Below are 21,935 nucleotides of genomic sequence, written 5' to 3' on the forward strand. Positions count from 1 at the left end.
CGTGCTGTGTTTCCCTCCGCGCGTCTAGGCTGGGCATTGAGCCTGCCTCCCTGGAGAGCATTTGCGCTGTCGTGGGCCTAGCTTCTCTCACAGCCGCACAGTGGACTACCTGGACCTCCGGCCTACCCCCTCTCGCTTGTCGCATCTGGTGCTGTGCGTGCTGCGTTGCCCTCCTGTACCGCGGTTGGACACTCCCTCTCATTGTTGTCGGGAAAGGGTTTCTCCACGCATTGCGGCCTTCCTGGCTGTCTTGACCTGGCTGGAGCTGCGCCGTTGCGGCCTGCACTACTGGTGGCTCCGACCTAGAGACCCAAGATGGTTCGCCCCGAGAACCGCCAAACGAAGATCAGCTTCGATGGCGCCAGGAAACCCACGAAGGCAGTTCCTGCTGAACCTAGCTCCAGTGCTGCTTCCACCTCCGCTCTTTCTTCCCCGGCCAAAGAACTTGACCTGCACCACTTATTTCAGGAAATGCGACAGGGTTTCGCGACAGTGGTGGAGAAGGTGGACGGTGTCACCGCTAGACTTGATTCTCTAGCCCACAGAGTGGATCGGCATGAGGAACGACTTACCGCTACGGAGCAACGCATTTCCGATGTAGACGATGTCGCCTCCACTCATACCACACAGTTGGCTCGCATGGACAACCTCCTCAGGATTATCGCTGCGAAGAACGAGGATTTGGAAGCCCGTAGCCGACGCAATAACATCCGCGTCACGGGTATTCCGGAGTCCACCAACACGGGCAGGATGGAGCTCTACGTGGAAAAGATCCTCAAGGGTTCCATAGGCGAAGATGCTTTTTCACCGCAATTCATTGTCGAGCGGGCACATCGTTCCTTGGCGCCTGTGCCTAAACCTGGCCTGCCACCCCGGCCAATCATTGCCAAATTGTTGAACTACCGTGACCGGGATGTGGCTTTGAGAGCTGCACGTACTCAAAGAACCCTCCAATATGATGGTGTAACTTTTTCTATCTATCCGGATTTTACCCCTATGGTGCAGGAGGAACGGCGTAAATTTCTTCCCGTGAAGAAGAAATTACGTGAAGCGCAACTGGACTACGCCCTACTCTACCCGGCGAAACTGCGGATCACGCACCAAGGGAAACAGCGTTTTTTCACTAACCCCCAAAAAGCTGAGGACTACTTGAAATCACTCCGCAGGGCCAGGAATGGCGATCGTGCTGCTGCTGACGACCTGGGGGATGATGATCCCACTGCTGAGGGGAACGATAACTGATCATGAACATCTTGCTGCACTGCCTTTGCGCCCACCCAGTGCAGGCCTGCTACCTCTTCATCCTGTTTGATCCGAAGTGGCTGCCTCCTTGTTGGGACTTGGTGATGTCTGGACTCTTCCGTGGTAATGTATACCAGGATCCGCTTGCCTAGCCCTGGCCTCCACCGAGGGCGGTACAGTTTTTGGAGGCCAATGGCGGGTACAGCGGTTGTGCGCCCTCGATGTTGTTACCCCATCGGGTGTACCCCACACTGACTGTTGATATGTTGGACTTTCCTGTTGGGGGTGGGGGAGGGGGAGGGGGATTGGGGGGGGGGTTGGATGGCTGCAGACGAGTTCGGGGCGCTGCGGTGGGTGGGGGGGAGGGCCTGTTGGGATGGGGGAGGTCTGCACACAGAGTATTGTTTTGGATTATGTTATTTATTGCTATGAACATAGGATCGAGCCCTTTGAGAATGCCTGCATTGCTATGCGGGGGTCATGATATTATCGTACACCGTAATACATGTCGGTCTTGGAGCCTCTAACACAGTTACACTGTATGTCATGGAATGTCCGGGGGCTCAACAATGCCAGGAAATGTCGTAATGTTCTTGCTTACCTTACCAGGCATAATGTGCATGTTGCCATGCTCCAGGAAACTCACCTCTCGCCACAAGGGCGGACCACCTTTGCAGGCAAATGGGCTTCCACCCGCACTTTCTCATCCTACTCTACATATGCTAGGGGGGTGGTCATTCTACTTAGGAATACTGTCCCGTTTCTTAAATGCGGGGAACTGATAGATGGGGGAGGTCGTTACGCTTTGCTCTGGGGGAGAATGGGTCATGACACTGTTACCTTTGTCAATTGCTATGCCCCTAATGTGGACACTCCTTCTTTCTTCAGCACACTTTGGGGTAAAATCCTTGATGTGGGCTCCCGTCATCTCATCTGGGGAGGGGACTTCAACCTTGCGTTGGTGCCCAGCGAGGACAGAGCTGATGGGGCTGCCCTGTACAAACCTAAAGCGCGAGAGGCCCTTAAGGGCATTATGGCTGAGGGGGCCTTGGTGGACATCTGGCGGGCCCTACACCCGGTCAGACAGGAGGGTACCCACTTTACTTCACAGACAGGCACCTGGGCACGACTGGATTATTTCCTTGTTACCCCCGGTATGACCTCCGGAGTCTTGACTGCCACACATTTACCGAGGACGTACTCGGACCATAGCCCGGTCCTGTTACATACTAGGCTCCCGGGGTGGGACTGTCCTAGACCCCCTTGGCGCTTGCAACCGGCGGCCCTGCTAGATGCACTTTTCCGAACTGAGCTGGGGGAGGAAATTGCGGACTTCTTTCCGAGGAACAAGGGGTCGGTCGAGTCGGTGGAGCACATCTGGGAGGCCTTCAAGGTCACTGTTAGAGGCTTCTGTATAGCTAAAAGTTTTGGGGTCCTCCGGGACATACAGGCCACTATCCGTAGACTGCACGGGGAACTGCGAGCGTTGGAGAACCGTATGATCGTGGGGGGTACTCCCGCCTTACATGCTGAGTTCAGGGCCACTCTATCCAAATATGAGGAGGAGGCGGACAGGGAGGCGAAATTCAAGGGGAAACACTGGCAGGCTCGGAGGTTTTGTGAGGGGGACCGCCCGGGTAAGGCCCTAGCGGTCTTGACTCGGATTCCCCGCGACCGTAACGCAATTCTGGAACTCACTGACGCACAGGGTCGCAGGATCAGGGACTCGGAGGCGCTTCTCTCCACTTTCACTTCACATTATCACGATTTGTACTCCACTGCTGCTCCAGCAGAGATGCCGTATGCTGACTACCTGAATGCTGTGGCGCTTTGTTGGCTCAGTGACGGCGACAGGGCCTTTCTGGCGGCCCCGTTTGAGCTAGACGAAATTCGTGAGGCCATCATGTCCCTTAAAAACGGCAAGGCGCCTGGACTAGATGGTTTGCCAGCCGAATTCTATAAAACGTATATCGATATAATGGCCCCAGTTCTTCGTGAGGTATATGAGGAATCGCTTGCTGATGGCGTTCTTCCAGGGTCCATGCGCGAAGTGGTCATCACCTCCCTTCTTAAACCTGGTAAGGACCCCTGCTCATGCGGCTCTTATCGTCCCCTTTCCCTCCTGAATTGTGACGTGAAGATATTAGCTAAGGTCCTCGCTACAAGGTTGTCCTTGCTCATGACTAGGATTGTCTTGCCGGATCAGTCGGGGTTTGTTCCCGGGCGTTCCACTTCTCATAACCTGCGCACTTTATTTTCGCTTCTCCGCACAGTTCATCCTGATCTTCCTGTCGCTGCAGTGTTTTTGGACGCTTCTAAAGCCTTCGATTCGGTCGAATGGCCCTACCTGTTTTCGGTACTGTCAAGTATGGGCTTCCCCAGGCTGTTCCTTTCCTGGATACAGCTTCTTTACACACGACCGACGGCGCGAGTCCTTATCAACGGCAACCTCTCTCGCCCGTTTGACGTCACGAGGGGCACGCGCCAGGGCTGTCCTCTATCCCCCCTCCTATTTGCGATCGCAGTCGAGCCCCTAGCTTGTCGGCTCCGCCAGCTGCATCGGGAAGGCGCCGTGCAGTGCCTGCAGCGCCAGATAGATGTCTCTCTCTATGCGGACGACATCACCCTTTATGTTAAATATCCTCATCTTCATCTCAACCCTTTATTGAGGGAGTTTGTAGCTTTTGGGGGCATGTCAGGGATACATATCAATTGGTCTAAGTCCCAGCTCTTTCCCCTCACGCGATCCGTGATTGACTTTCCCCTCGACTACCCTCTAGAATGGTGCCGTTCGGACCTTCGCTACCTGGGTATACAGATTTCGCGGGATCGGGAGGAGACCCTTCGCTCTAACTACGGTGTAGCGATCACGTCCCTTACTTCCACAGTCGACCGCTGGATCGCGTTGCCACTCTCCATGGCTGGTAGGGCGTCCCTCATCAAGATGGTTGTGTTGCCCCGCTTCCTGTACCTATTCCTCAACATCCCGTACTATCCGGGCGCTTTTTTTTTTCAAGACCCTGAAATCGGAGCTTTGTCGCCTTTTCTGGGGTGGTAAGTCCCCGCGGCTAAAGTGGTCCACACTGATATTGCCCTACGAGGCTGGAGGATTTGATGTCCCTGACCTTGAAGCTTACTACCTTTGCGCGCAGGCCCATTTTGCTTATCATTGGATGGCTCCCACGCCCTTCATGCCGCAACTGGCGGTGGAGGACTGGATCGTACATCCCACACCCCTTAATGGTCTACTTCATTGTCCGGAGTCGATGATCCAGACTCCGCACACATCGGTTTCCTGCACCCTGGACGCTTGGCGTCGTCTGGCCAGGAGACTCTCCTGCTCTTTCCCATACTCTCCCCTCCTCCCCTTGTCCTTTCATCCCTCCCTTGAGCTTCTGCAGGAACGTGGCTTCCGGCTTCTCTGCGGTCGATTGCGTATTGTCAACTGGGGTGATCTTTTTGCGAATAGAGTATTCAAGTCAATGGATGTCTTCTTCGACACCCATCTCCGCTCCCCACTCGATGTCTTTTATTACCTTCGCCTCCGACAGGGGATGAGGGATATCCTTCCGGATTTTCCCCATGAGCCAGAGCCCCTTTCTCCATTACACTTTCTACTTAGTTTGCAGGATGGGGCACACTTGGTCTCCGGCCTATACCGCCGACTCCGGTCGGACATCGACCCTCTTGAGGCAGGTGCTCGGGCGGCCTGGGATGCAGATTTACCGGTCGCTGTCACTGATGAGCAGTGGCGGTACTGCTGCTCACTCACTGCCAAGATCTCAGCTAGCAGCAGGCTCAAGATGATCCACTACAAGTTCCTGCAACGACTGTATTATACTCCGGTCAAAAAATTCAGGTTCCGTCTCGCTGATACTGACGAATGCGAGCGTTGTCATGCTGCTCATGCCGGCTTCCTGCACCTCGCTTGGGAGTGTCCGGCCGTGCGAGCATACTGGCAGCAAGTGGTGGAGGCTCTCACTGAGATGACCAAGATCACCGTGGGAGCAGACCCGCTTGTTACTCTGTTGGGGCATACGTCGCACTTTCCGTCTTCTGATAGGAAATTCATAGACACCGCTCTGCTCTTAGCTAAGCGACGTGTGGCATGTCGTTGGGGCCGTGGCAGGGCACCTAAGTTCAAGGACTGGATTTCGGATATGACCTATTGCCAAGCTCAACACGTCACTTATTCCGAACTTTTACCGCTTTCGACTAGGCCCAAAGACATTTGGGAGCCACTAGTCTCCTATTTGCTTCATTTGGACGACGATGGTACGTCTTCGCCTTGACGACCGGGGCGGTGCCTGGCTGGCCTAGACGCCCGGGTGCCCAGAGACGTGTGTCCCCAATGCTTTCTGTCCTGCCTCTCCGGCAAGTCGGATGTCTCCCGCCTGACACATCACCTGTTCCGCTGCGACGCCCAGTGTGCCTGGCTGTTCCTTCCCGTGCCCCAATGTGAGTCATACTCCCGCCCCTTCCACACGCCCATTGCTACATTGGGACGTGATACATGATCCTGGACTTAGTGCTGACTGTGCCCACTGGTTGCCATGATCGCCACCACTGATCCGACTTGTGCTCTGTACTTGATATTCTCTGAATACCTATATGGACTCGTTCTCTTTTCCTTTTCCCTTCTACTCAAATGTGTAAGGCCTCTCAATGTTCCCTTTTTCTTTGCTTTTTCCTTTTCCTGTTTCCTTGTTTTGGGTTGATGAAAGTTGGGGAGAAAACACTAAAAACCTGTTCTACTGCTGCGAATCCTGATGTGAACATGCCTACCCGCCCTCCCATCCCCCTCCCTCCACCCGCCCTCCTCCCTCTTCTTCCCTTTCTCTCCCCCCTATCCTACCCACCCCTTTTTTTCCTTCCCTCCCCCTCTCCCGCCCAACGCCCTCCCCCCATCGCATCCCAATTCGGATTATCGCCACCGGGCCTCCGGGATGCCGGTACCCAGGCTGTGTCTCTCGATGTTAGTGCTTGACCTATGCCACTATTGTACTCTTGCTGCCGGCCTCCGGGTTGTGGGCATACACAGCAGTGTAATTTTCTAACTATGCAATAAAGCAGTTTTGAACACCCAAAAAAAAAAAAAAAAAAAAAAAAAAAAAAAAAAAAAAAGTTTACGTTCGTTCACTTCCTGTGTGTGATGGTCCAATTGAGTATTGATGTCGTCTAGAATTTTTTGTAACTCTTCTCCAGTGACTCCCTTTTTCAATTCTTCAGTTACAGTCTCTATTTCTGTTTTTAATTCTTCCAATATCTTTGCCAATTCCTCAATAATGAGTAATATTAAATCCAAACTGCATTTGTTCAATATCGCGACCAACGTTCAGTGAATGGTTTTGCATTTTTACAAAGCGACGGTTTCAGGGCTATTCTGAGGCCTCTGGGGATTCGTTGTGCCTTGTGATATTTAATCATGGTATTCGCATGGAGTCGTTGATTAATTTCTCTACGTGTAAGGTACATTAATTGTTTGATTTGTTGTTCCTTGTTTCACGTGACTTTTGGTTCCGATGTTCCTGCTTGTATTAATGAATATATTTTCTCGCTGGCTTCCGCCGTGAGGCGAAGGTGTCTGCTCTTTGATCTGTAGAATGCGTGATTTCTTCATATTGCATGTTTTTCTTTGAGGTGGGCGTGCTACTTCCCTGTTTGGGGGGAAATGCTACAAGCTTTGTGGAAAAGGGATGTGCACCGCCTGTATGTCTGAAACTTTTACCGTGCTGGCATGGAAATCACTCCCCTCCTGGCGTGTATGTGTATAAACTAACTAGTTGCACACCTATGAGCCCATAGGTGTGTCTCCCATGGCACCAGTATCAATTGCTGTATTCTTACAGCTGAAGTTATAATCCAAAAAGAAGACTTCAAACGAAAGTTTATATTGTTCAAGATAAATTATATTTCGATTTTTTATCCTTTGTTCATAACGTGTAGCAACAATCCTATTTGTTCCAATGCATTTCGGTGATTACATACACCTTCATCAGGGAACGTCTACAAATGAACGAAAAATATACAATGTAACAACTCTCAATCTGAACATATTAATTCACACGTTCTATTATGTTTATGCAAACTGGTTATGGCTTTAGAATCATGTTAAGACGCCTCTAGAACTAACGTGATACTCGTGCATTACACTGATGTGACCCCACCGTATAGTAATCGGTGTAAGATATTATGCGCACGGCTCTCTTTCTTCTATCGTCTAATGACTCGCATTGTCGGTTCTCTCAGGGTGAGGGCCCTTCTCTAAGTTCGCGTGCCGCTTACGCTTAGCATATCTACGTTTGCCAATGCTCACCTTCGTTGCTATAAAATATAATCCCGCTACTCCGTGTGGGTTCCTGCTGCTGTTTGCGTCCTCACTGATTGTGAAAACTCCAACTGACGCCGCGTCCCTAGCGCATGCGCAGTGCCTAACTCTGACGTTTTTTATAAAGAAACCCGTGTTTTTTGAAAAGACAAAACTTTAGCATTCAAACCTCAGCATCCGAACATAATCTACAGGTAGAGGTTAATCAAGACACCACATATGGTATTTACATGCATATCATGTGATGGTTAAAATCGAACTACATCATGATTATATAAAGGTACATTACTTCACAAATAGCACAAAAATTCAGTACGATCATTTAAACCATGCGGTTTAAGGCTGTTTAAATAATAAATCCAGTGATTTTCTCGCTTTAAGAGGTTTTTTTTGTTCAAGGCTCCTTCTTTCCTCGGTACTATTTCCAGTACACACGCTCTCAATTGATTCAAGTTGTGGCGTTTTTCTGTGAAATGTAACGCTACCGTGGATTTCGTGGAGTGGGTTCTGATGTTACTTTTATGTTCAGTTAATCTCACTTTCAATTTCCTTTCCGTGTGTCCCACGTAAACACTTCCGCAAGGACATTTCAAAAGGTATACCACATTGGTGGTATCGCAAGTGGCGTTGACTCTTAGGGGTATTTTGTGTCCTTTCATGGGGTGACTGATGTTTGTCCCCTTAATGATATTATGGCAATTTGCACAGTTTAAACATGGGACTGTTCCTCTATATATCTGATGTGGAGTTGTTTGCTTGGGTTTCTTCAATAGTTCACCTATGTTTTTTCCTCTTGAGTGTGCAAATAAAGGTTCTTGATCAAATATCCCATTAAAGTCTGGTTCCATTTTGACTATTTGCCAATTCTTATATATGATTGTTTTGAATCGGGTACTCACGTTGGAAAATTTGCCGACACACGTTAGTCGTTGAGGCTTTATGGTTGTTTTGTAGGTTAATAACTCTTGCCTCGTTTTTGTCTGTGCTCTTGCCTGAGATTTCTGAATCATTTCCTCTGGGTAGCCTCTGGTAGAAAATCTATCTGCCATGGTTTGTAGTTGTTCTTGGCATACGTGATCCTCAGATACCACTCTCCTAACCCTGAGAAATTGTGTGTACGGGAGGTGGTTCTTCAATGATGGAGGATGGTGGCTGGTGTATTGTAACAAATTGTTCTTGTCTGTGGGTTTACGGTACAAGTTCGTTTTAATCATACCGTTGTTTAATGTGATTTCCACATCGAGGTATTGAATGATGGTTTCATTGATATTCCACGTAAATTTAATTCTCTCGTTTCTGTCATCCAAAATTCTCAATTGTTGTTCTAGCGATTCCTGTGTGCCTTTCCATATAATGAACATATCGTCAATGAATCTCATGTATGCTAACAGATGTGTGGCCCACTCCTGGTTGTTATAGATATGTTCCTCTTCAAAAGATCCCATAAAAAGAGTACAATGTTTTTACATCTATGGTAGCCATGATGCAATCTGTTTCGATTTTTACGGCTTGTAACTTAACCAAGAAATCAGTGGTATCCTTAATGTAGGAAAGATTTTTAGTGACCAACGGTTGCAAATACTTATCTATGAATTTTCCCACTGGTTCGTGGATGCTCATCTTGGTGGATACAATTGGCCGGCATGTTTTTTTTTTGGATCTTTATGTACCTTGGGTACTAGATATATGGTTGGGCTCTTTGGGTTCTCTTGCATTAAGTATCTTTTAGTCTTTTCGTTAATGATACCTTTGTCTGTTGCTTGATTCAAAATGGTTTGCAATGTTTTACGAATGTCCGTCGTTGGATCTTGGTTTATTTCCATATATGTGTTAGTGTCACCTAAATGAGTGTTCATTGCTTCTTCATAGAACTCTTTGTTCATTATTACCAATGCCCCTCCCTTGTCGGCCTTTTGACATATGATTTGTTGGTTGTTCGCTATGCTTTCTATGGCTCCAAATTCCTTCTTCGACATGTTTGGATTTTTGACCCTTTTGTTGGTATTGATTTGGTTGATTTCCTGTTTGCACAATTTTTCAAAGAGGTCAATCATCTTGTGTGATGTAGGAGGCATGTAATTACTGGGAGTTTTTAATCCTTTTAATTCGTCTTCCTTTGGAGGTAGTTTTTCAGTTATGACGTTCTCAAAAAAGTATATTAACAACAAGGGGGGACAAGGGGAGGACAATATTTACCGGGGTCCAATGTACGTGTCCTACGAGGCTGTAAACAACAAGATTGTACAGAGTTCCCCAAGGGCAAGGAAGGGATGGAAGGATAGTAATAATAATAATAATTATAACAACTCTCTCACTGGGAATGGTGTAGCTGGTATAGAACCATGACAGGGAGAAACGTAATCCCTTATCGGAACTTAGGATGCCTCACACAACTAAAAAGTTTGGACGACCGTTGTCATCCTACCTGATGGTTGTCTCGTGTCATCATTGGCCTCCTGCTCCAACGACAGGCTGGCGGGGCAATGCCTGACGGGTAGCACAAATGTGCTACTCTTTTGGTGGAGTTCTTTTGTTCCTGGCCAATGGGTGCATGTGTGTGAGGGACCTGCGAGATAAAGAAGTGAGCGTGAAAAAAGAGTTAAAAAAGGTCAGTGAAGTCCACTTCAATTGCTTTATTCATGTGGCTTACTGCCTTATTAAAATAGTGGAGCGAGGGGTACCGAGGCTGACAAAATTAGGTGGTTCGGCTCCGTTCAACCCTCACTTGTGATGTGGTCAACATGTTTCATGCCTCACGGCAATTCATCAGGACCTAAAGTGCTCATCGACTTGTGAAAGAAGTATTCAAATACAACCTGCGTGGTAGAAGTACCAGTGCAGTGAGATGTCTGTGTCCTGCGGGGGTTCACGCCCTGTGTGAGAGGGAGAGAAAGGAAGGACTCAGTATCACCTTGCAACCTAAAGGGATTCTAGGTCAAAACGCATGGCAGCAATTGGAGCAGTATGTATCCAATGATTCATGTAGACAGCCCATATTAAGGCACAGTGAGAGAGAATATATATTAAGACAATAGGTTAAAAATCCGTGAAAAATCACCGCGAAGGTCACGGGGGGGCATATAAAAATTAATGAAAAAAAAGATTAAGGCTTGTCACACAATGTGTGTCACAGTTCGCCGGAAAAGGGAGCCATCAGCACTACACAAGGGGGGTGGAGGGGGGGGAAACAATCAGAGGGTATCAAAATACACAAGGTTGATTTCTTACCCCTTGGTCTGGGTGGTTGGTCCCCACGGACTGTCCTCGTGGGGCCTGAGCTGTGAGGTAAATACCTGTAAGAGGAAAGTGGGGTAGAGGAATAGGGAGAGAGAGGGAAATGGGCAATATACCCATGGTTAATGCGTCCTCTAATTGTGAGGACCACAGGTGGTATCACCGTGGTGGGTCAGATTTCAACAACCGAGCTCATTGGGTCCGGCCGAGGGACCCCGGCGTCTCAAGGGACGTAATCTGGGCCGGACATGCCGCGGGTACAGTTGCCCCACCAGTCCAAATCAGGGGGCGGGCAGCCCGACCCTCGGGGCCGATCACAGTCAGTCTGCCCAGGGGGGTAAAGCAAGGTGCCCCCGAGGAGATCACCGTCAGTGGCCCAGCGGAGGGGGCGGGCCCCACCCAAGTCCCAAAGGAGACTGCGAATGCGGCACCCCCGCAACAGCCAGGACCAGACCAGTCCGTGTGGGTAATTGCCGGGGCACCGGGGCCGGCCGACAAAGAGCGGCGTTGGAAATCTCGCCATCGCCGGCGGCTCGGGGATCCCCGTAAAAGAGAGCCCCGCCACTTACCTGGGAATGCTCAAGGCAACTGCCGGTGGCACCTACCCTCCCACGACGGCGAGTTCAAGTCGCAGGACAGCCGCTCGTCAGGTGGGGGTCTCTGTGGTGTCTAAGTACACGGCATCGAGGGTGCCATGTATGGGCGTGGCCAAGAGACGTCACTGGAGATCCAGCCCGGTGCGTAGTGAAGGGCGAGGAAGGACTACGGCAAGGCGTCCATCAGGAGCGCCATAGTGGAGTGGGAAGGGGAGTACGCCCACTGGGGGGAGAGAATGCCTGACTCTAGTCAGGGGAGTAGTACAGGGCGAAAGGGGACTGAGACATAGCGTCCAGCGGGAGCGCCATGGTGGAGAAGAAAATTGTTCAAGGAGAAGGGTGGGGGGGGCGGAGATGTCAGCCCCCGGGGGGGGCATACGTAGTGATGTGGGCTAGTGTTGCCACTGCTCGTCTAATGGGATCAAGGAGGGATGTGAGCGCTAAAAATAACAAGGGGCCACATGTGTAACATGGGCGTGCGACGAGGGAGGTACTGTAGGGGGGGGAGGAAAAGGGGGGGGTGGGGGGCGGGGGGGGGAAGGTGAAAAGGGGGGGGGTTTTAATGGGGGTGCATCAATATGAAGGGGGAGAGAGCTTCCAAGGAGGAAGGCGTCGCATGAGTAGGTCAAGAGGTGCGTAGAGGACCGTTCAATGAGGGTCATCGTGATACTACTGTCCAAATTGCGTGGGCTAATTTGACCGAGTAGGGTTGGAATGGGGGTGTCCCCAAAAGGAACACGACCAGAGTATCAATGGACAGTTTCGAATAGTGCTGCCAGTGAAGTTGGTTGTGTCAGGGAATGTGGAATCGAGGATGCGAAGGCTGCTGGGCATCCGAGGGGGGATTGAGGGGATGGTTACAGTTTGTTCAGTCCGGAGAAAACTCTGTAATTGTGAATAGAGTGAGGATAGGAGTGTGTAGTATTACAATTAACCCCAAAGGCAAGAGGGCACCTCTGTCCCATTTATTGATCATGGAGAAATACCATGTGGCAGAGGTGGCTGCAATGGTAATCTGAGCCTGATCTATCTGGCCAGCATATTCCATGGTACGGAATCATTGAGTCCTTGTGTGTCTGTCTGTAGACGATGCACCCACCGTTGTTCCATTCTAAACAGTGCTGGTTGCGTGATGGACGGATGACATTCAAGGACAGTCCATTGTATGCTCTCAGCTGGGTGACAGAGGGCTCTGCAATGTTCATAAAGCCGGGTGTGTGACTTCTTGCAGCGGATGTTACTGTTGTGTTCCATAATGCGTAATTTAACAACGCGCATCGTCATGCCAATGTAGTGTAGTTTGCATGGGCAAGTGAGCATGTAGACGCATTTGGAGCTGTTACAGTTGGTGTGTTTATTATAATGCCAGGTGAAGTCGTTGGACAGCATTATTGATTTCCCTTGGGTCGTCTGAGGGCATATCACACATGATCCACAAAGGTAGTGGCCAGTAACAGGAGGCAGGCCCCACAGAGTGTTCGGTGGGCGAATGTTAGTTTTCTTCGGTCGGGTGTGGATCAAAGTATCCTTAAGATTGGAAGTTCTTTTAAAGGCAAAGAGGGGCCGGGGAAAGTCCAAGCCTGCCGAGTTCAGAATCCCCCAGTGGGAGCTCACAGTTTTTTTAATGAACGCAGAGTTTCTTGTGAAGGAAGTCACACAGGTGATGGTATCCTCTTTGTCTTTGGTGTGGATCTCTAGGAGGGAGTCTCTGTTGTTATTGAGTGCCCTCTTTGCTGATTGCGCAAGGAGTCTTGTCGGGTAACCCCTATCCTGGAGCTTATGTTGTAGGATGGTGGCTTCTTGTTTGTAGTCTGTTGTCGTGGTGCAGTTTCTGCGTAACCTCAAAAATTGTCCGAACGGGAGATTGTCCCTCAGGGCCTTGGTGTGATGACTTTTATACAGGAGAAGGCTGTTTCTATCAGTTGCTTTTTTGTAGAGGGTGGTAGTAATCTCTGTCGGTTTTAGTTGGATCGTGAGTTCCAAAAAGGGTACAGATTGTTCAGAGATGGTCCCCGTGAATTTCAAGAAAGGATCTTGGAGATTGAGCCATGTGCAAAATGCTTCGCAACTGGTACGGTCACCTTTCCAAAAAACCAGAATGTCGTCGATGTAACGACGCCAGAGGGTGAGGTTGTCACGGAACGGGTTGTGATCTGATGGGTAGATGTAGAGCTTCTCAAAGGTGGCCATGTAGAGACATGCCAGGCTTGGAGCGAAGGTAAAACCCATCGAGGTACCGCGGATCTGGTGGTAGAGTTGTGATTCGTATTTGAAAAAGTTTTCTGTTAAGGCTATGTGGGCAAGTTCCATGATGAAGGAAATCGGGGTAGGAGACGACCATTCTTCCAACCTTAATGTTGACTCAACTGCCTCAAGGGTCGCTTGTTGAGGGATGTTGGTATATAATGCCTCCACGTCTAAGGTGAGGAGGAGGTCCACATCTTCTCTTCCATCCACGTCGTTAATCAGGCGGAGGACGTCCCTGGTGTCTTGAAGGTATGATGGAATTTGTTTCACCAAAGGTTGTAGAAAAGAGTCGGTAAATTGGGACAATGGCTCCAAGAGTGACCCTATACCTGAGACGATTGGTCTACCAGGGACAGGAGTGGTACCCTTGTGAATCTTCGGAAGGGTATAGAAGTAAGGTATGATGGGTTCCGTGGTGACGAGGAAGTCTGCCTCCTTTTTCGTAATCCATTCATTTGTTTCTCCCTCAATTACTAGGCTCATAATGGTGGTGCTCAGCCGTCTGGTTGGGTCCTCAGTGAGGGGTCTGTAGTGGGTGGTGTTCGATAGTTGGCGTCTGCATTCGCGATCATAATCCGTGAAGTCTTGGATGACTGTGGCTCCACCCTTATCAGCTTGTTTGATGACAATAGTTTCGTCACTACCCAAAGTGATGGAAGCTTGTCTCTCTGCATTTGTCAGGTTATGAAATTGCTTGACCTGTGGCTTATGCTTCAAGCTGGCCAAGACCGCTCGTTCGAATGTCAAGACTTCCGGGGGGACCATCCCATCAGTGGGAGTGAAAGTGGAAGGTTTTCTGAGTCCAGTGTCCTGAGTAGTAGGCTCTGGTTTGCCATCAAAGAAGGCCCGGAGGCGGACCTTTCTGAAAAGTTGTTTGATTTCTATCATCTCTTGGAAGGTATCTGGGGTGGGTGTCGGAACAAATCCAAGGCCCTTCTCCAGGATGTTTTCCTCCGTTGGCGTCAAAATTCTCTTGGACAGATTTACAATCAGGCTCTTCTCCCCCTGGAGGTGACACTCCTGGTTTGCATCGCGGGCTGCGGTGCTGATTGGTCCTGCCATTGGACGCCTTTCTGTCCGCCTCGCCTTCGCCCTCTTCCTCTGCCCCAACCTCTGCCTTGAAAAGGTGGCGGGTTCTGAGGGTAAAATTGCGGCGGGCCTTGTTGAAAGAAGGGGTACTGCCATGGAGGTATCATATTGGGCGGTCCATGAAAAGGTGGACCTTGTTGGTAACCTTGTTGCCAGTTAGGATATGGTGGAGCCTGGTTGTTTCTTGCCCGGTAGCCACCGCTGGAATCACTGCTTGCGGAGCCCCGTCTACTGGTATTAGTATCTGAATTATCATCAGAGGAGTAGCTGTTCTTTTTGCCTTTGAAGTCATCCTTTAGATAAGGATAGATCTTCTCCTTTTCGAATTTTGTAATGTCTTTCTCAAGTTTAGTGATCTTTTGTTTGAGGAGAAACTCGTGGTGATCTGCCATCTCCTGATTAATCTCAGACAGTTTGGTGGTGAAGGCAGCTTTATTATTTTTATTGATGGCACTCTTCAGCGTGGCTTCCAAGGCTGAGATTTTGTCTAGTAAGGCATCAGATAGACGTTTCGCCGTTTGGGAGATTAGGAACAGGAGATCTTTGGTGCATTTCCACGAAACCTGGCACCAATCGACCTTGAATTGTTTGTCACTTAGAAACAATCTGGGAATAATGTTTACGATTAGACCCTGTGGCGCTATATTGCTCCTCAGGTATTCCATCATCATAATACCATGTATGGTAATTCTGATTAGTTCTTTTTTCATTTCAGTTAATAATAGCCAGTCGTCGTTGGACGTGCCAGAGGTGGTGGCAGTGGGGTTAGTCATCACAGGAGGCGCCGCTCTCAAAGCTTCGGCTATGGCATCCTCGTCGAAGCTAAGACCTGGTACGTCCTCCATCTTGATGGGGGATCTGGGGTGAAAGGGTGTAGGAGATATGCTAACCAGAGAAGTGCAGGCTCCGATTCCGGTCTGATCAGGAAATCTGATACAGAGATTGGGCCAAGCTAGTGAAAGTGAATTCACTGTTGGTAACCTAAGAGTCCCGTGGGGGAGAGACCCACGCTAAACAATATTAACAACAAGGGGGGACAAGGGGAGGACAATATTTACCGGGGTCCAATGTACGTGTCCTACGAGGCTGTAAACAACAAGATTGTACAGAGTTCCCCAAGGGCAAGGAAGGGATGGAAGGATAGTAATAATAATAATAATTATAACAACTCTCTCACTGGGAATGGTGTAGCTGGTATAGAACCATGACAGGGAGAAACGTAATCCCTTATCGGAACTTAGGATGCCTCACACAACTAAAAAGTTTGGACGACCGTTGTCATCCTACCTGATGGTTGTCTCGTGTCATCATTGGCCTCCTGCTCCAACGACAGGCTGGCGGTGCAATGCCCGCCAGCCTGTCGTTGGAGCAGGAGGCCAATGATGACACGAGACAACCATCAGGTAGGATGACAACGGTCGTCCAAACTTTTTAGTTGTGTGAGGCATCCTAAGTTCCGATAAGGGATTACGTTTCTCCCTGTCATGGTTCTATACCAGCTACACCATTCCCAGTGAGAGAGTTGTTATAATTATTATTATTATTACTATCCTTCCATCCCTTCCTTGCCCTTGGGGAACTCTGTACAATCTTGTTGTTTACAGCCTCGTAGGACACGTACATTGGACCCCGGTAAATATTGTCCTCCCCTTGTCCCCCCTTGTTGTTAATATTGTTTAGCGTGGGTCTCTCCCCCACGGGACTCTTAGGTTACCAACAGTGAATTCACTTTCACTAGCTTGGCCCAATCTCTGTATCAGATTTCCTGATCAGACCGGAATCGGAGCCTGCACTTCTCTGGTTAGCATATCTCCTACACCCTTTCACCCCAGATCCCCCATCAAGATGGAGGACGTACCAGGTCTTAGCTTCGACGAGGATGCCATAGCCGAAGCTTTGAGAGCGGCGCCTCCTGTGATGACTAACCCCACTGCCACCACCTCTGGCACGTCCAACGACGACTGGCTATTATTAACTGAAATGAAAAAAGAACTAATCAGAATTACCATACATGGTATTATGATGATGGAATACCTGAGGAGCAATATAGCGCCACAGGGTCTAATCGTAAACATTATTCCCAGATTGTTTCTAAGTGACAAACAATTCAAGGTCGATTGGTGCCAGGTTTCGTGGAAATGCACCAAAGATCTCCTGTTCCTAATCTCCCAAACGGCGAAACGTCTATCTGATGCCTTACTAGACAAAATCTCAGCCTTGGAAGCCACGCTGAAGAGTGCCATCAATAAAAATAATAAAGCTGCCTTCACCACCAAACTGTCTGAGATTAATCAGGAGATGGCAGATCACCACGAGTTTCTCCTCAAACAAAAGATCACTAAACTTGAGAAAGACATTACAAAATTCGAAAAGGAGAAGATCTATCCTTATCTAAAGGATGACTTCAAAGGCAAAAAGAACAGCTACTCCTCTGATGATAATTCAGATACTAATACCAGTAGACGGGGCTCCGCAAGCAGTGATTCCAGCGGTGGCTACCGGGCAAGAAACAACCAGGCTCCACCATATCCTAACTGGCAACAAGGTTACCAACAAGGTCCACCTTTTCATGGACCGCCCAATATGATACCTCCATGGCAGTACCCCTTCTTTCAACAAGGCCCGCCGCAATTTTACCCTCAGAACCCGCCACCTTTTCAAGGCAGAGGTTGGGGCAGAGGAAGAGGGCGAAGGCGAGGCGGACAGAAAGGCGTCCAATGGCAGGACCAATCAGCACCGCAGCCCGCGATGCAAACCAGGAGTGTCACCTCCAGGGGGAGAAGAGCCTGATTGTAAATCTGTCCAAGAGAATTTTGACGCCAACGGAGGAAAACATCCTGGAGAAGGGCCTTGGATTTGTTCCGACACCCACCCCAGATACCTTCCAAGAGATGATAGAAATCAAACAACTTTTCAGAAAGGTCCGCCTCCGGGCCTTCTTTGATGGCAAACCAGAGCCTACTACTCAGGACACTGGACTCAGAAAACCTTCCACTTTCACTCCCACTGATGGGATGGTCCCCCCGGAAGTCTTGACATTCGAACGAGCGGTCTTGGCCAGCTTGAAGCATAAGCCACAGGTCAAGCAATTTCATAACCTGACAAATGCAGAGAGACAAGCTTCCATCACTTTGGGTAGTGACGAAACTATTGTCATCAAACAAGCTGATAAGGGTGGAGCCACAGTCATCCAAGACTTCACGGATTATGATCGCGAATGCAGACGCCAACTATCGAACACCACCCACTACAGACCCCTCACTGAGGACCCAACCAGACGGCTGAGCACCACCATTATGAGCCTAGTAATTGAGGGAGAAACAAATGAATGGATTACGAAAAAGGAGGCAGACTTCCTCGTCACCACGGAACCCATCATACCTTACTTCTATACCCTTCCGAAGATTCACAAGGGTACCACTCCTGTCCCTGGTAGACCAATCGTCTCAGGTATAGGGTCACTCTTGGAGCCATTGTACCAATTTACCGACTCTTTTCTACAACCTTTGGTGAAACAAATTCCATCATACCTTCAAGACACCAGGGACGTCCTCCGCCTGATTAACGACGTGGATGGAAGAGAAGATGTGGACCTCCTCCTCACCTTAGACGTGGAGGCATTATATACCAACATCCCTCAACAAGCGACCCTTGAGGCCGTTGAGTCAACATTAAGGTTGGAAGAATGGTCGTCTCCTACCCCGATTTCCTTCATCATGGAACTTGCCCACATAGCCTTAACAGAAAACTTTTTCAAATACGAATCACAACTCTACCACCAGATCCGCGGTACCTCGATGGGTTTTACCTTCGCTCCAAGCCTGGCATGTCTCTACATGGCCACCTTTGAGAAGCTCTACATCTACCCATCAGATCACAACCCGTTCCGTGACAACCTCACCCTCTGGCGTCGTTACATCGACGACATTCTGGTTTTTTGGAAAGGTGACCGTACCAGTTGCGAAGCATTTTGCACATGGCTCAATCTCCAAGATCCTTTCTTGAAATTCACGGGGACCATCTCTGAACAATCTGTACCCTTTTTGGACCTCACGATCCAACTAAAACCGACAGAGATTACTACCACCCTCTACAAAAAAGCAACTGATAGAAACAGCCTTCTCCTGTATAAAAGTCATCACACCAAGGCCCTGAGGGACAATCTCCCGTTCGGACAATTTTTGAGGTTACGCAGAAACTGCACCACGACAACAGACTACAAACAAGAAGCCACCATCCTACAACATAAGCTCCAGGATAGGGGTTACCCGACAAGACTCCTTGCGCAATCAGCAAAGAGGGCACTCAATAACAACAGAGACTCCCTCCTAGAGATCCACACCAAAGACAAAGAGGATACCATCACCTGTGTGACTTCCTTCACAAGAAACTCTGCGTTCATTAAAAAAACTGTGAGCTCCCACTGGGGGATTCTGAACTCGGCAGGCTTGGACTTTCCCCGGCCCCTCTTTGCCTTTAAAAGAACTTCCAATCTTAAGGATACTTTGATCCACACCCGACCGAAGAAAACTAACATTCGCCCACCGAACACTCTGTGGGGCCTGCCTCCTGTTACTGGCCACTACCGGTGTGGATCATGTGTGATATGCCCTCAGACGACCCAAGGGAAATCAATAATGCTGTCCAACGACTTCACCTGGCATTATAATAAACACACCAACTGTAACAGCTCCAAATGCGTCTACATGCTCACTTGCCCATGCAAACTACACTACATTGGCATGACGATGCGCGTTGTTAAATTACGCATTATGGAACACAACAGTAACATCCGCTGCAAGAAGTCACACACCCGGCTTTATGAACATTGCAGAGCCCTCTGTCACCCAGCTGAGAGCATACAATGGACTGTCCTTGAATGTCATCCGTCCATCACGCAACCAGCACTGTTTAGAATGGAACAACGGTGGGTGCATCGTCTACAGACAGACACACAAGGACTCAATGATTCCGTACCATGGAATATGCTGGCCAGATAGATCAGGCTCAGATTACCATTGCAGCCACCTCTGCCACATGGTATTTCTCCATGATCAATAAATGGGACAGAGGTGCCCTCTTGCCTTTGGGGTTAATTGTAATACTACACACTCCTATCCTCACTCTATTCACAATTACAGAGTTTTCTCCGGACTGAACAAACTGTAACCATCCCCTCAATCCCCCCTCGGATGCCCAGCAGCCTTCGCATCCTCGATTCCACATTCCCTGACACAACCAACTTCACTGGCAGCACTATTCGAAACTGTCCATTGATACTCTGGTCGTGTTCCTTTTGGGGACACCCCCATTCCAACCCTACTCGGTCAAATTAGCCCACGCAATTTGGACAGTAGTATCACGATGACCCTCATTGAACGGTCCTCTACGCACCTCTTGACCTACTCATGCGACGCCTTCCTCCTTGGAAGCTCTCTCCCCCTTCATATTGATGCACCCCCATTAAAACCCCCCCCCTTTTCACCTTCCCCCCCCCCGCCCCCCACACCCCCCCTTTTCCTCCCCCCCCTACAGTACCTCCCTCGTCGCACACCCATGTTACACATGTGGCCCCTTGTTATTTTTAGCGCTCACATCCCTCCTTGATCCCATTAGACGAGCAGTGGCAACACTAGCCCACATCACTACGTATGCCCCCCCCGGGGGCTGACATCTCCGCCCCCCCCACCCTTCTCCTTGAACAATTTTCTTCTCCACCATGGCGCTCCCGCTGGACGCTATGTCTCAGTCCCCTTTCGCCCTGTACTACTCCCCTGACTAGAGTCAGGCATTCTCTCCCCCCAGTGGGCGTACTCCCCTTCCCACTCCACTATGGCGCTCCTGATGGACGCCTTGCCGTAGTCCTTCCTCGCCCTTCACTACGCACCGGGCTGGATCTCCAGTGACGTCTCTTGGCCACGCCCATACATGGCACCCTCGATGCCGTGTACTTAGACACCACAGAGACCCCCACCTGACGAGCGGCTGTCCTGCGACTTGAACTCGCCGTCGTGGGAGGGTAGGTGCTACCGGCAGTTGCCTTGAGCATTCCCAGGTAAGTGGCGGGGCTCTCTTTTACGGGGATCCCCGAGCCGCCGGCGATGGCGAGATTTCCAACGCCGCTCTTTGTCGGCCGGCCCCGGTGCCCCGGCAATTACCCACACGGACTGGTCTGGTCCTGGCTGTTGCGGGGGTGCCGCATTCGCAGTCTCCTTTGGGACTTGGGTGGGGCCCGCCCCCTCCGCTGGGCCACTGACGGTGATCTCCTCGGGGGCACCTTGCTTTACCCCCCTGGGCAGACTGACTGTGATCGGCCCCGAGGGTCGGGCTGCCCGCCCCCTGATTTGGACTGGTGGGGCAACTGTACCCGCGGCATGTCCGGCCCAGATTACGTCCCTTGAGACGCCGGGGTCCCTCGGCCGGACCCAATGAGCTCGGTTGTTGAAATCTGACCCACCACGGTGATACCACCTGTGGTCCTCACAATTAGAGGACGCATTAACCATGGGTATATTGCCCATTTCCCTCTCTCTCCCTATTCCTCTACCCCACTTTCCTCTTACAGGTATTTACCTCACAGCTCAGGCCCCACGAGGACAGTCCGTGGGGACCAACCACCCAGACCAAGGGGTAAGAAATCAACCTTGTGTATTTTGATACCCTCTGATTGTTTCCCCCCCCTCCACCCCCCTTGTGTAGTGCTGATGGCTCCCTTTTCCGGCGAACTGTGACACACATTGTGTGACAAGCCTTAATCTTTTTTTTCATTAATTTTTATATGCCCCCCCGTGACCTTCGCGGTGATTTTTCACGGATTTTTAACCTATTGTCTTAATATATATTCTCTCTCACTGTGCCTTAATATGGGCTGTCTACATGAATCATTGGATACATACTGCTCCAATTGCTGCCATGCGTTTTGACCTAGAATCCCTTTAGGTTGCAAGGTGATACTGAGTCCTTCCTTTCTCTCCCTCTCACACAGGGCGTGAACCCCCGCAGGACACAGACATCTCACTGCACTGGTACTTCTACCACGCAGGTTGTATTTGAATACTTCTTTCACAAGTCGATGAGCACTTTAGGTCCTGATGAATTGCCGTGAGGCATGAAACATGTTGACCACATCACAAGTGAGGGTTGAACGGAGCCGAACCACCTAATTTTGTCAGCCTCGGTACCCCTCGCTCCACTATTTT

This window comes from Lissotriton helveticus, chromosome 6, assembly GCF_964261635.1.
Source record: "Lissotriton helveticus chromosome 6, aLisHel1.1, whole genome shotgun sequence".
In the NCBI taxonomy this organism is placed as follows: Eukaryota; Metazoa; Chordata; class Amphibia; order Caudata; family Salamandridae; genus Lissotriton; species Lissotriton helveticus.